The sequence below is a fragment of the Hibiscus syriacus genome, unplaced genomic scaffold (assembly GCF_006381635.1).
Source record: "Hibiscus syriacus cultivar Baekdansim isolate YM2019G1 unplaced genomic scaffold, ASM638163v2 tig00116968_pilon, whole genome shotgun sequence".
Taxonomy (NCBI): Eukaryota; Viridiplantae; Streptophyta; class Magnoliopsida; order Malvales; family Malvaceae; genus Hibiscus; species Hibiscus syriacus.
Genome location: NW_024063492.1, coordinates 409,321 through 419,190, shown reverse-complemented (window position 1 = coordinate 419,190; position 9,870 = coordinate 409,321). Strand labels below are relative to the sequence as shown.

Here is a 9,870-nt window from a genome sequence, read left to right as displayed (position 1 = left end):
TAGTCGAGAGTCATCTACAACATTCAAACCCAGAAATCAAGTCTATATATCGTCTCTAATACAAATTGTCTTTCTGCATGAGATGGGTATTTTATCTCGAATATACTCTCGAGACACTTCTGGTATGAGAAATCTATCCATCCCCATCAGTTCTACAACAAGAGACACCTTGAGTGTCTAAATTGAGGATGTCGATCAACCTTCAAAGGAGATTAAGCACTTATTAGTTTGTTCTTTGTCCAAGAAAGCAAATACCAATGTACCCCATACATCTATAAAATATAATGATTACACACATGTAAAGCAGCACTGCTAGGTCAGTTTCAACCAACCACAAAAGTATTGAACATAAAACAGTACCTTCAATCAGCAAGTAAGCAACACTAGCAGCAGATTAAAGAAGATTCTATGTCACAATAATAGAGGAAAGAATGGACCAGTCATCAAGGATTGGGGAAATTAAAATTCCGCATAAAGAAAAGAGAGGTAGATTTCAACACCAGAAGAAATAAAGGAAAGAGGAGACTGAATTTCATAAAAGTCTGGATGAGCAAATTCCAAATCTTGAGACAACAATCAGCCTAACTAATATAATGTTAAGAAATGTTTTTGACTGTAGTAGGACATACAAAACAATCAATTGCACTCGTTTAAGTTAAAGTAGAATTCACTTAATCCGCACTTTCTAAAATGGCCTACAGGCATTCTCACAATGGAATACTGAAAGTTACCCAAAAACATGTTTCATTATATAGCAATCCAACCAAAACATTGAACAACCTGCTAAAAGGCAATGTGATAAAACTCACCATAATAGAATCAAGTCCACATCCAATTTTATCTTCAGAATGTGGATGATGACGAAGAAGCTTCTCTAGCACAGTTTCCTCGTCCGAAACATTAAACGTTCCCCATCCTTATACCTAACATTAGAAATACATAGAAGTATCATAATCATTAAGCTGGCTAAAATTTAAAATAGTGCTGCACCGCAAAGACAGATTTGCTCAACTTATTGGCTTCTACTTCTGAAAATGAAAAGCATCTCAAAGTTATATGTTAGCTTGTTTTTTCTCAGCAGTGAAAAAAATCACAGGTTCTAAGATCAAGACAGTTACATTAGAAATAAAAAAAAGGAACTGGAGAAATTTTTTCCACATTAACACACGGAAGATGGTTAGAATATTTACAACATTTTCCTTTCTTAATTCAGTAGCACATTTAAATTTTAAAATTCAAGTACCTTTTGAGAGCCCTTTATTTCCAAAATTTGTCATAAGACTTAAAAGTATCTGCAGCTCCAGTCTAAGTTCTAGCAAACTCGTAAGAAAACTACAGGAGAACTCCATATACCCCATATTCTGTCTCTGTGTTTAATATATACAAAAGCAACTAAGAATGGAAATTCATGAATATAAATTGGATATCATTCTTGCACACAACCAATACCAAGTTCCATTCTGTTCCCATCTTTTCTGTCATCAATGATAGAGGATAATGTGGGATATTGATGGGAACTTAATGGCCGGGTTTGAAGAGACATACGAGATGATGAGCAACATTAAGTGCTCGTCTGTTTACTCCAGTAGCACCAAATTCCTAATAAAACTTCTTTTATTTATGGCCAGGAGCAGCAAGTATTATATCAAAAGCAATATTTTGACAGTGGTAAAAGATTCATTCACACAATATTAATCAGTTCTTACAGTAAACATAAAACCACAACAAGCTTTCATCCCTCTCATAGCAGCAAAGGACTAATAAATTCAATATTTCATCCTAACAGAAGCCTTCAAGCTTAATGTGTTATCTACTCAGGACTAATACATGAACTACTGAATAATGGAAACCTGCTAGCCTTGGAACAAAGTCAGGACTCAGAATTTTGAACTACTAGTAACTGACAAAGAAGTAGATCAACAATTTGCCTATTTAAAGAAACAATAGAGCTAAACACTAGAATTATCATAAACAAAGGATCAAGAATCCGAAAATCGCATCATTAGAAATCTGTTCGAAATTCAAATCAATTACAATTGAATAGATGTACGGAACTCAAATGTATAATCTAATTCTTAAATTTTTTCGTTAATGGAGCCTATAAAACTAGATCTTATGATAAGTGATAACATGGCTAAGGGTTAAGAGGCTGACCTATCGGAGTGAAGAATCTCTTTAACTAGAGAAATGATAGGCTCGATGTCTCGAAGAATCTCTTCCTCCTTATCCTTCCATTTCCTGTAATCAGGATCATCCCACCTATGGTACTTCGTAGGATCCCTCACAGTTAGCACCGAACTACTTTTCTCCGCAGATGATACCTCCTCTTGATGCCAGTCTGGTCTGAGGTGGCACAACAAGGTCCCCACGGAGACGAAAAGGTTCCGGCGAAGAGACGGTTGTACCGTTGCAACCGAAGCCGCAGCAGCGGGATGCCTTTGAGAATCAGAGGAGTGGCCATAAGTGCGAGTGAAGTGTGGTTGAGGAACTGACGATAGTTAACTCATCGCTTCTTCGCTTTTTGGAGGGGGTCGAATCGAAGCGCGCCGTTTCAAGGATGAGGGGCTTCACCTAGGCTTGGTCAATAATCAAAATCTGACGGACGAGATGGGTTTTAGAATTTGGAAATAGTAAGTTGGAGTTAATTTTAGAATAAAAATTAGGGTAAATTACACAAATGACCAACAAACTATTATCATATTTTATTTTGACCAATAAAAAGTAGTGTTTATGATTGCATATCCATATTTACAATCCTAGGTTCGAATCTTATTTTAGCATTTTCACTTTATTTTTTCTGTCATTAATTGAACAAGTTATATAAAGAATATTGTAACATAAAATTAAGTGAAGGCTCAGCCTAATGGTTTAGGTGTTGCTTGACATTAGGGTTGTCTCAGGTTTGATTCTCACAGACTTAGGATGCCTTTTTTCCTTGTATATTTTCTCTTTAATATGGTGGTAACACGTGTTACCACCTTATTGAATGAAAAAAATTATTAGATTAAATAAATAAAAATTAAGAAAATACTCTCTAATCAGGTAGCGACACATGTCATGATTTTATTGGAGATTAAATTTATTTTAATTGAATAAAATTATGATTAAAATTATATAAAGTATAAATAGTAAGGACCAAATATGCAATTATACTAAGTTTTTTAACTGCCACGTCACTTTTTCCATTAAAAGTTAACAATAGTTTGATTGAAATATTTAAATAGTTGAGTGGTCTAATTGATCAAATTGAAATGCCGGCGATCAAAATAAAATATGACAATAGTTTAGTAGTCACTCGTGTAGTTTACCCTAATGTATCATTTAGAAGCTCTTCATTTATTATTATTAATTTTTTTTAATTATGTAGGCCTTCACTATATTCATTGGGACTCTAGTAATCATCATTCAACCTCTCGTTGCGGTGAATCAATAACCTTCTTCTCCTTTTCTATCATAGTGACTTAAACTCTTAAAAATAAATCGACTTGAAAATTTTGAAGTTTTCTATTTTTTATTATTATCTTTTATCATTTTTACCGAAAATCAATTAATGATGAATGATACATGCACGACATGTCACAGGGCAAAAGAAGATGGATTAACTCTTTCACTTGGTCCAATCACACGTGCCAAGTCCAAACTTCTGAAAGACAAGCTTCAAGTTGTGGTTTAAACCTTCGTTAGCAAGGGACTTCATTACCACATGGAGATTGAAGAATTCAATAAAGGAAATTCATTACTCATTCCTACTATATCTACTTAGATCTCAACAACTCAAGTTGAAACAACTTCATGATCAATTAATGACACAACCAGAGACAATCCTGAAAATATCTTTAAAATCCCTTAAATGATTAATTTCTAAATATTGCAAATTTTTAATATTTTATTGATTATTTGTAATATAATTTAAATGCATTGTCTTTTAGAATTAGATTGATTACTTTATTAGGAATTAAGATAAAGTTAAAACATTATTCTTAGTTTTTTTATTTTATTTTATTAGGAATGAGATAAGACTCGAAACATTATCTTTTATTCATTAGCCATGTTACAGCAATGACTTCTCACCCTATAAAGGAGGCTCCTCCCACCATTGTAATCACATATTTTCTTGAATATAATACAACGTTCGTTTTTGCAAGTGCTAATTGCCTTGTGCCTTCGAAGCAATCTTCATCATTAAGTTCTTTCAAGTTTTTTTCGTGAGAGATCTTCACACTCTGGTTTGCCTTCTCATTGCGATTAAGAGGGTTGGTTAGAGTTGATTATCGGTCTGCTTAGTCAATTGATACTAGATGGTTCGTAGGACAACTATCTATCAATCATCATCATCATCGAATTACCATTCTCACCCATCACATCAAAACCCTAACTTAACTAAGTTATTCCTATCATATTATTATTATTATTATTATCCCTTATCTTTATTTTATCTTTATTGTTTTAATCTTATTATTCTTATTCAATTTCCAATAAACCCTAAAAACCTTAATTGCCACTTCCCCTCCATCTCTTTCCCCTTATTCTTTGATCGAGTCTAGTTCTTTCTAGGTTTAATTCTTCAACGACAAGTAACGTTCATAACTCCGCTGCCATTCTTTATCATTGATATCAAACATAGCTCGATTCTTGGAAATAATCAAGCAATCTTGATTTTTTTTTCACACAAAACCGTCAAGGTACCAAAAGGAGCTAGTTCGCAACAATTGATCGTTTTCAAGTTCTTTTTACATATTTTTTTTTAATTTTGTCACAATTTCTTCTTGTTAGTTTGCTCTTTTTATTAAACAATTTTTTTTGTTAGTTTGCTATTTTACAAAAAATCAGACCGTAAGTCATTTTCCAGAAATTGTAAAGGAAATTCAGTTGACCAAGAAAATGAATTACATTAACCATATGTTTTCTATCACCCAAACACTAGAAAATGAGGAAAACATTTCTTAAAAAATCAATTACAAGAAAACAAACAAACCCTAATGTTAATAATTAAAAGAAAAGAATATATTTAAAATACTTAAATTGAATTGATGATATATTTTAACCTTAAATTTCTAGATTAATTTTGAATGAGTAAAAGAACACAGTTATATGGGATGAATCACGATTAGATGAAGAGAATGTTTCCTTAGGTCAATGTTAGGGTGACAAAGCCCTAACTCGACTGAACCATTCCACCTAGTGTCCTCCCTAAGCCCCTTGATTGGACCATCGCCGACCTAATAGAAGTAGACATGGATAAAAATGGTTAAACTCCAACAATGCTAGATTTTCAATGAATTAGGTTGAAATGATTTTGTTCATAGGATATAAAATTGTATTGGAGATACGATTGTTAAAATATAATGTTACTTAGTATTATTGAAAAAATTATACTATTAATTTAGCCATAATAAATATTATAATAATATGTTTTAATAAATTTAAAATCCAATATAAGTCTATTTAGAGGAGAGGAAAAATGGGAAACTCTAATAGAAGGAAGGGAAATGTTCTTAATGGGTCTAGAAGTCATGATTTAAAGAAAAATCAGATAATAAAGATAAACAATTTAGTCACTCAACCAACTACAAGAGAATAAAGATGAACAACGAGCTATGGATTCAGGTAACAAATGTCAAGGGAAATGATGAGAAAGAGAAAATAACCTCAGTGACCAAAAATCTCAGATAATATACGATTTTGTTCAACATTTTTTGGATTTGCGAAATAACCAACAAAATCGCAATGCGATCTCTAATTCTCATTGCGATCTCCACTATCGTAAATTCGCGTTGCATTTCGCGTTGCGATAATTGAAAATCGCGTTGCGATAGTTGAAAATCACGTTGCGATAGTTGAAAATCGCAACGCGAATTTGCGATAATGGAGATCGCAATGCGAATTAGAGATCGCATTGCGATTTTGTTGGTCATTTTCGCAAATCCAAAAAAAGTTAGTCAAAATCGTATATTATCTGAGATTTTTGGTCACTGAAATTATTTTCTCTTTTTTTAATTACACGATTTATCATTTTTATTTGTACTTTATTGATTTTAATAATATATTATTACTTTTATTTTTTCATTCAATTAGGATACGACTGTAACGAGTTAATTACCGTTAAATAATTTAGTATAATCACACATTTATCCTTGTTATTTACGAATTCTCTAAATTTAATCATACTTTTAATAAATTAAAATAAATTTAATCATCCGATCAAATGATGTCACACACCTTTTATATCATCTAATACAAAAAAAACTGTTTGCGTTGAGCTTGAGTCCATAAGTAATATGATTTGTTGTTTTATAAATAATATTAAAGAATTAACGAATTCAATTTGAATAAGACGGCTTCTTAACGCGCATTAATTAATAGTATGAACAAGTTGAACAAAAAACCCGGAAATGTCGTGTTACTTAGCACTATTGTCTAAAACAATGTGAATGTAATTATATTCATATATATTTCTTAAAATAAAATTTAATTATGTGATTTTTATAACTTATTTAATTAAAATTTTATATATTTTTTATTTTATTTATAAAAATATTTTCCTCTAAATAATATTTATGTCATATATTTATTTTTTTAAAGAAATATTTCATTTAATCAGTTTGAACCAAATAAACTTAGTGGTTAAATAATCACTTTAAGGTCTCAGGTTCGGGGTATGAACGTTCAATGCAAAATGATCTAGAGTCTTTTTAACATATATTAGCTTGTATTTGTCCTAAACTAATAAAACATATTTCAATTAGATTTTTTAAAATATGTCTATAATTTTTATTATTCTACATAAATAATTAATATTTTAAATATAATATTTAAATTATTTAAATATATATTAATTTACATGAATAATTAATCTATTCATATAACGAGAATACAGGTGTGAAATATATATATTATAATAGTTTAGAATAACTAAAGATAATATTGTTTAGAACTTTTGGTTGTTATTTACAATGTGCACACACTCTAATAAACATGTTTATTTAAATCTAGAATATCTAAAAAACTAATAATCTCTTATATATTTTAAAATAGTTAATTTTAAATAAGACTGAATTTTCTTCTTACAGGGATTGGGTCCCTAACACGAAAATATTAGCGGTAATGAAATGTTTAAGAGAATAATAAAAGCAATTAGTTTAGGTGGAAAAGAAAGTATCACCCGCCCAATCTCACAATTCCAGCTTGGTTTGAACCGTTATCACGTTTTAATTTTATTGGACTTTAACTTTACCCAATAAAGAATGTGGTGGGGGCTCACGAAAAGTATACTATGAGGATGGCAATGGCGTATAGAAACTTGAGACTGGAACTGGAGGGTAGGAATAGGATAGGAAGGCTATTCTTTTGTTCAGAAAGAAACCTTTTGAATTCGGCCGGGCTGGTCTTTTCCAAGAACAAAACCGGTGCGGAGCCTGGAAAATGGTCCTTAGGTTTCGCCCTGGATAATTAACCTGTGGCCGTTCTTTTCTATTTGCTTTTCGCTTCTTTAGGTGTAGGTATTTGTTGTTGTTGATGGGTCAAACAGTGTCGACGATGAAACTCACCAGCCGTGGGGATTGTAACCGTAGCCAACTTTCAAAATCGAAATCAACGGCTCTGATCTCTCCGATGCAATCTGAGGAAGCTGAAGAGCTTGACCGAAGTAGCATGGATGGATTATCTGATTTCATCTCAGTTCTGCCCGACGAGTGTTTGGCTTGCATTTTCCAGTTTCTTAGCCCCGGTGACCGGAAGCGCTGCTCTCTTGTTTGCCGGCGGTGGTTGAGGACTGAAGGACAGAGCCGTCACCGACTTTCCCTCAACGCCCATCAGATCTGCAACATTTGATTCCTTCCATCTTCTCTCGCTTTGATGCTGTCACGAAACTGGCCCTGAAATGACCGTAGTTCTGTTAGCATCGGGGATGAAGCGCTTGTTCTAATCTCGGAGCGCTGCCGGAACTTGACTCGCCTTAAGCTCCGAACTTGCCGTGACTTGACCGATGCCGGAATGTCGGCTTTCGCTAAGAACTGTAGGGGCCTAAAGAAGCTTTCGTGTGGATCTTGCACTTTCGGAGCTAAAGGCATGAACGCCGTGCTCGACCACTGTCCAGCTCTCGAGGAACTCTCCGTGAAACGACTTCGCGGCATCATAGACGGAGCTGCAGCTGAGCCGATAGGGCCAGGGGTGGCGGCGGCAGCGTTGAAAACAGTTTTCTTGAAAGAGCTTTATAATGGACAGTGCTTTGGTCCGCTTATTATTGGTGCTAAGAATCTGAAATCCTTAAAACTTTTTAGATGCTCTGGTGATTGGGATAAGCTTTTCCCTCTTATAGTTGATCGGGTCACGGGTATCGTAGAGATCCATATGGAACGGATTCAAATAAGCGACATCGGTCTCGAGGCCATATCCAACTGTTCCAACCTGGAAATCCTTCACCTCGTTAAGGCTCCAGAGTGTACGAACGCTGGACTTGGAGCTGTTGCTGGGAAATGTAAATTGTTAAGGAAGCTTCACATTGATGGATGGAAGGCCAATCGAATAGGTGACCAAGGTTTAATTGCTGTTGCAAACTCATGCCTTAATTTACAAGAATTAGTTCTTATTGGTGTTAATCCGACGAATATAAGTTTGGGAATGTTAGCTTCAAATTGTCAGAACTTGGAACGGTTAGCATTATGCGGTAGTGATACGGTGGGTGATGCAGAGATTTCATGTATTGCTGCGAAATGTATAGCTTTGAAGAAGCTTTGTATTAAGAGTTGCCCTGTTCAGACCATGGAATGGAAGCCCTTGCTAGTGGTTGCCCGAATTTGATCAAAGTGAAGGTGAAGAAATGCAGAGGAGTGACATCAGAGGGGGTGGAATGGTTAAGAGCAAGTAGAGGATCACTCGCAATTAATTTGGATACAGGGGAACAGTTAGATGCAAGTGCCAGTGATGTCGGGGCGCAAGATAATGCAGTTGAATTTCCTCCCATCGTAGCAACTCAAATTGGTGCTTCTGCTATTACTTCAAGCAGCACAGGTCGATCTACATCGAATAAGCTGCTAGGGCTTTTGAGCGGGAGAAGTATAGTGGCTTGCACTCTGAGAAGGTTCGCAAACAGCAACAGCAGCACTTCTCATGGTTCTTGAAATGTTTACCTTGTGCGTTGTAGTATCGGAAGCATTTCAATGCTTCGGAATTTAATTCAATGCTGTGTGCTGTATGATTGCCTTTAGAGTTGAATCTTCATCCTCAAAAGTCAGTTTCTTTTCTATTTTCCTATATTTCTTCTGGTGGCAGCACCCTAATACAATAGTTAGATCATTGTATTTGTTTAGCTTCCGATTCTTTCTTGATGCATATAATTATAAGTATTCCTATTTGATTCCAAGTTTTGTGTACTGCAATTGCTTGACTTGTTAACGTAATCATATGTTTCTCAAAGTTATTTACATAAAACATATAGATATGGTTGAGAGAGAGATGAGAAACAAAGATGTCAAGTACTCGATATTAATGAAAATAGCTGCCAACTAAAAGGCAAAAGCAGCATGATTCATATACTCATAAAGAAATGCATACAAAAGTTGAAGAATCCCATTTACTAACAGTACCTAAACTAAATCATCCACAAGGCGTTCAAATTCAGTGTGTTGTCAACTATAAATTGATGGCTATTTTCTCACCGATACACCAATCTGAACTTTTCACTGATACACCCATCTAAACCTTCCACTGAATTAGTCTAAGTCGGACATGGTATCAATTTACTCTGCTTTCTTCTCCTTCTCTACTCTAGGCTTTTGATATATAATAATTTGACAAAGGATTGTGCCATTTGTCACGATACCAATTATCGAGCCCGCAAGAACTTCATGGGAGTCAAGGACAGGATAAACC

The 9,870-nt window shown here is 34.2% G+C and overlaps 2 pseudogenes; one reads left to right on the top strand and one right to left on the bottom strand.

Annotated features, from left to right (window-relative positions):
• Window positions 1-152: 152 nt before the first annotated feature.
• Window positions 153-4,359, bottom strand: LOC120191400 (annotated as a pseudogene).
• Window positions 4,360-7,342: 2,983 nt separating this feature from the next.
• On the top strand, window positions 7,343-9,263 carry LOC120191408 (annotated as a pseudogene).
• Window positions 9,264-9,870: the final 607 nt, after the last annotated feature.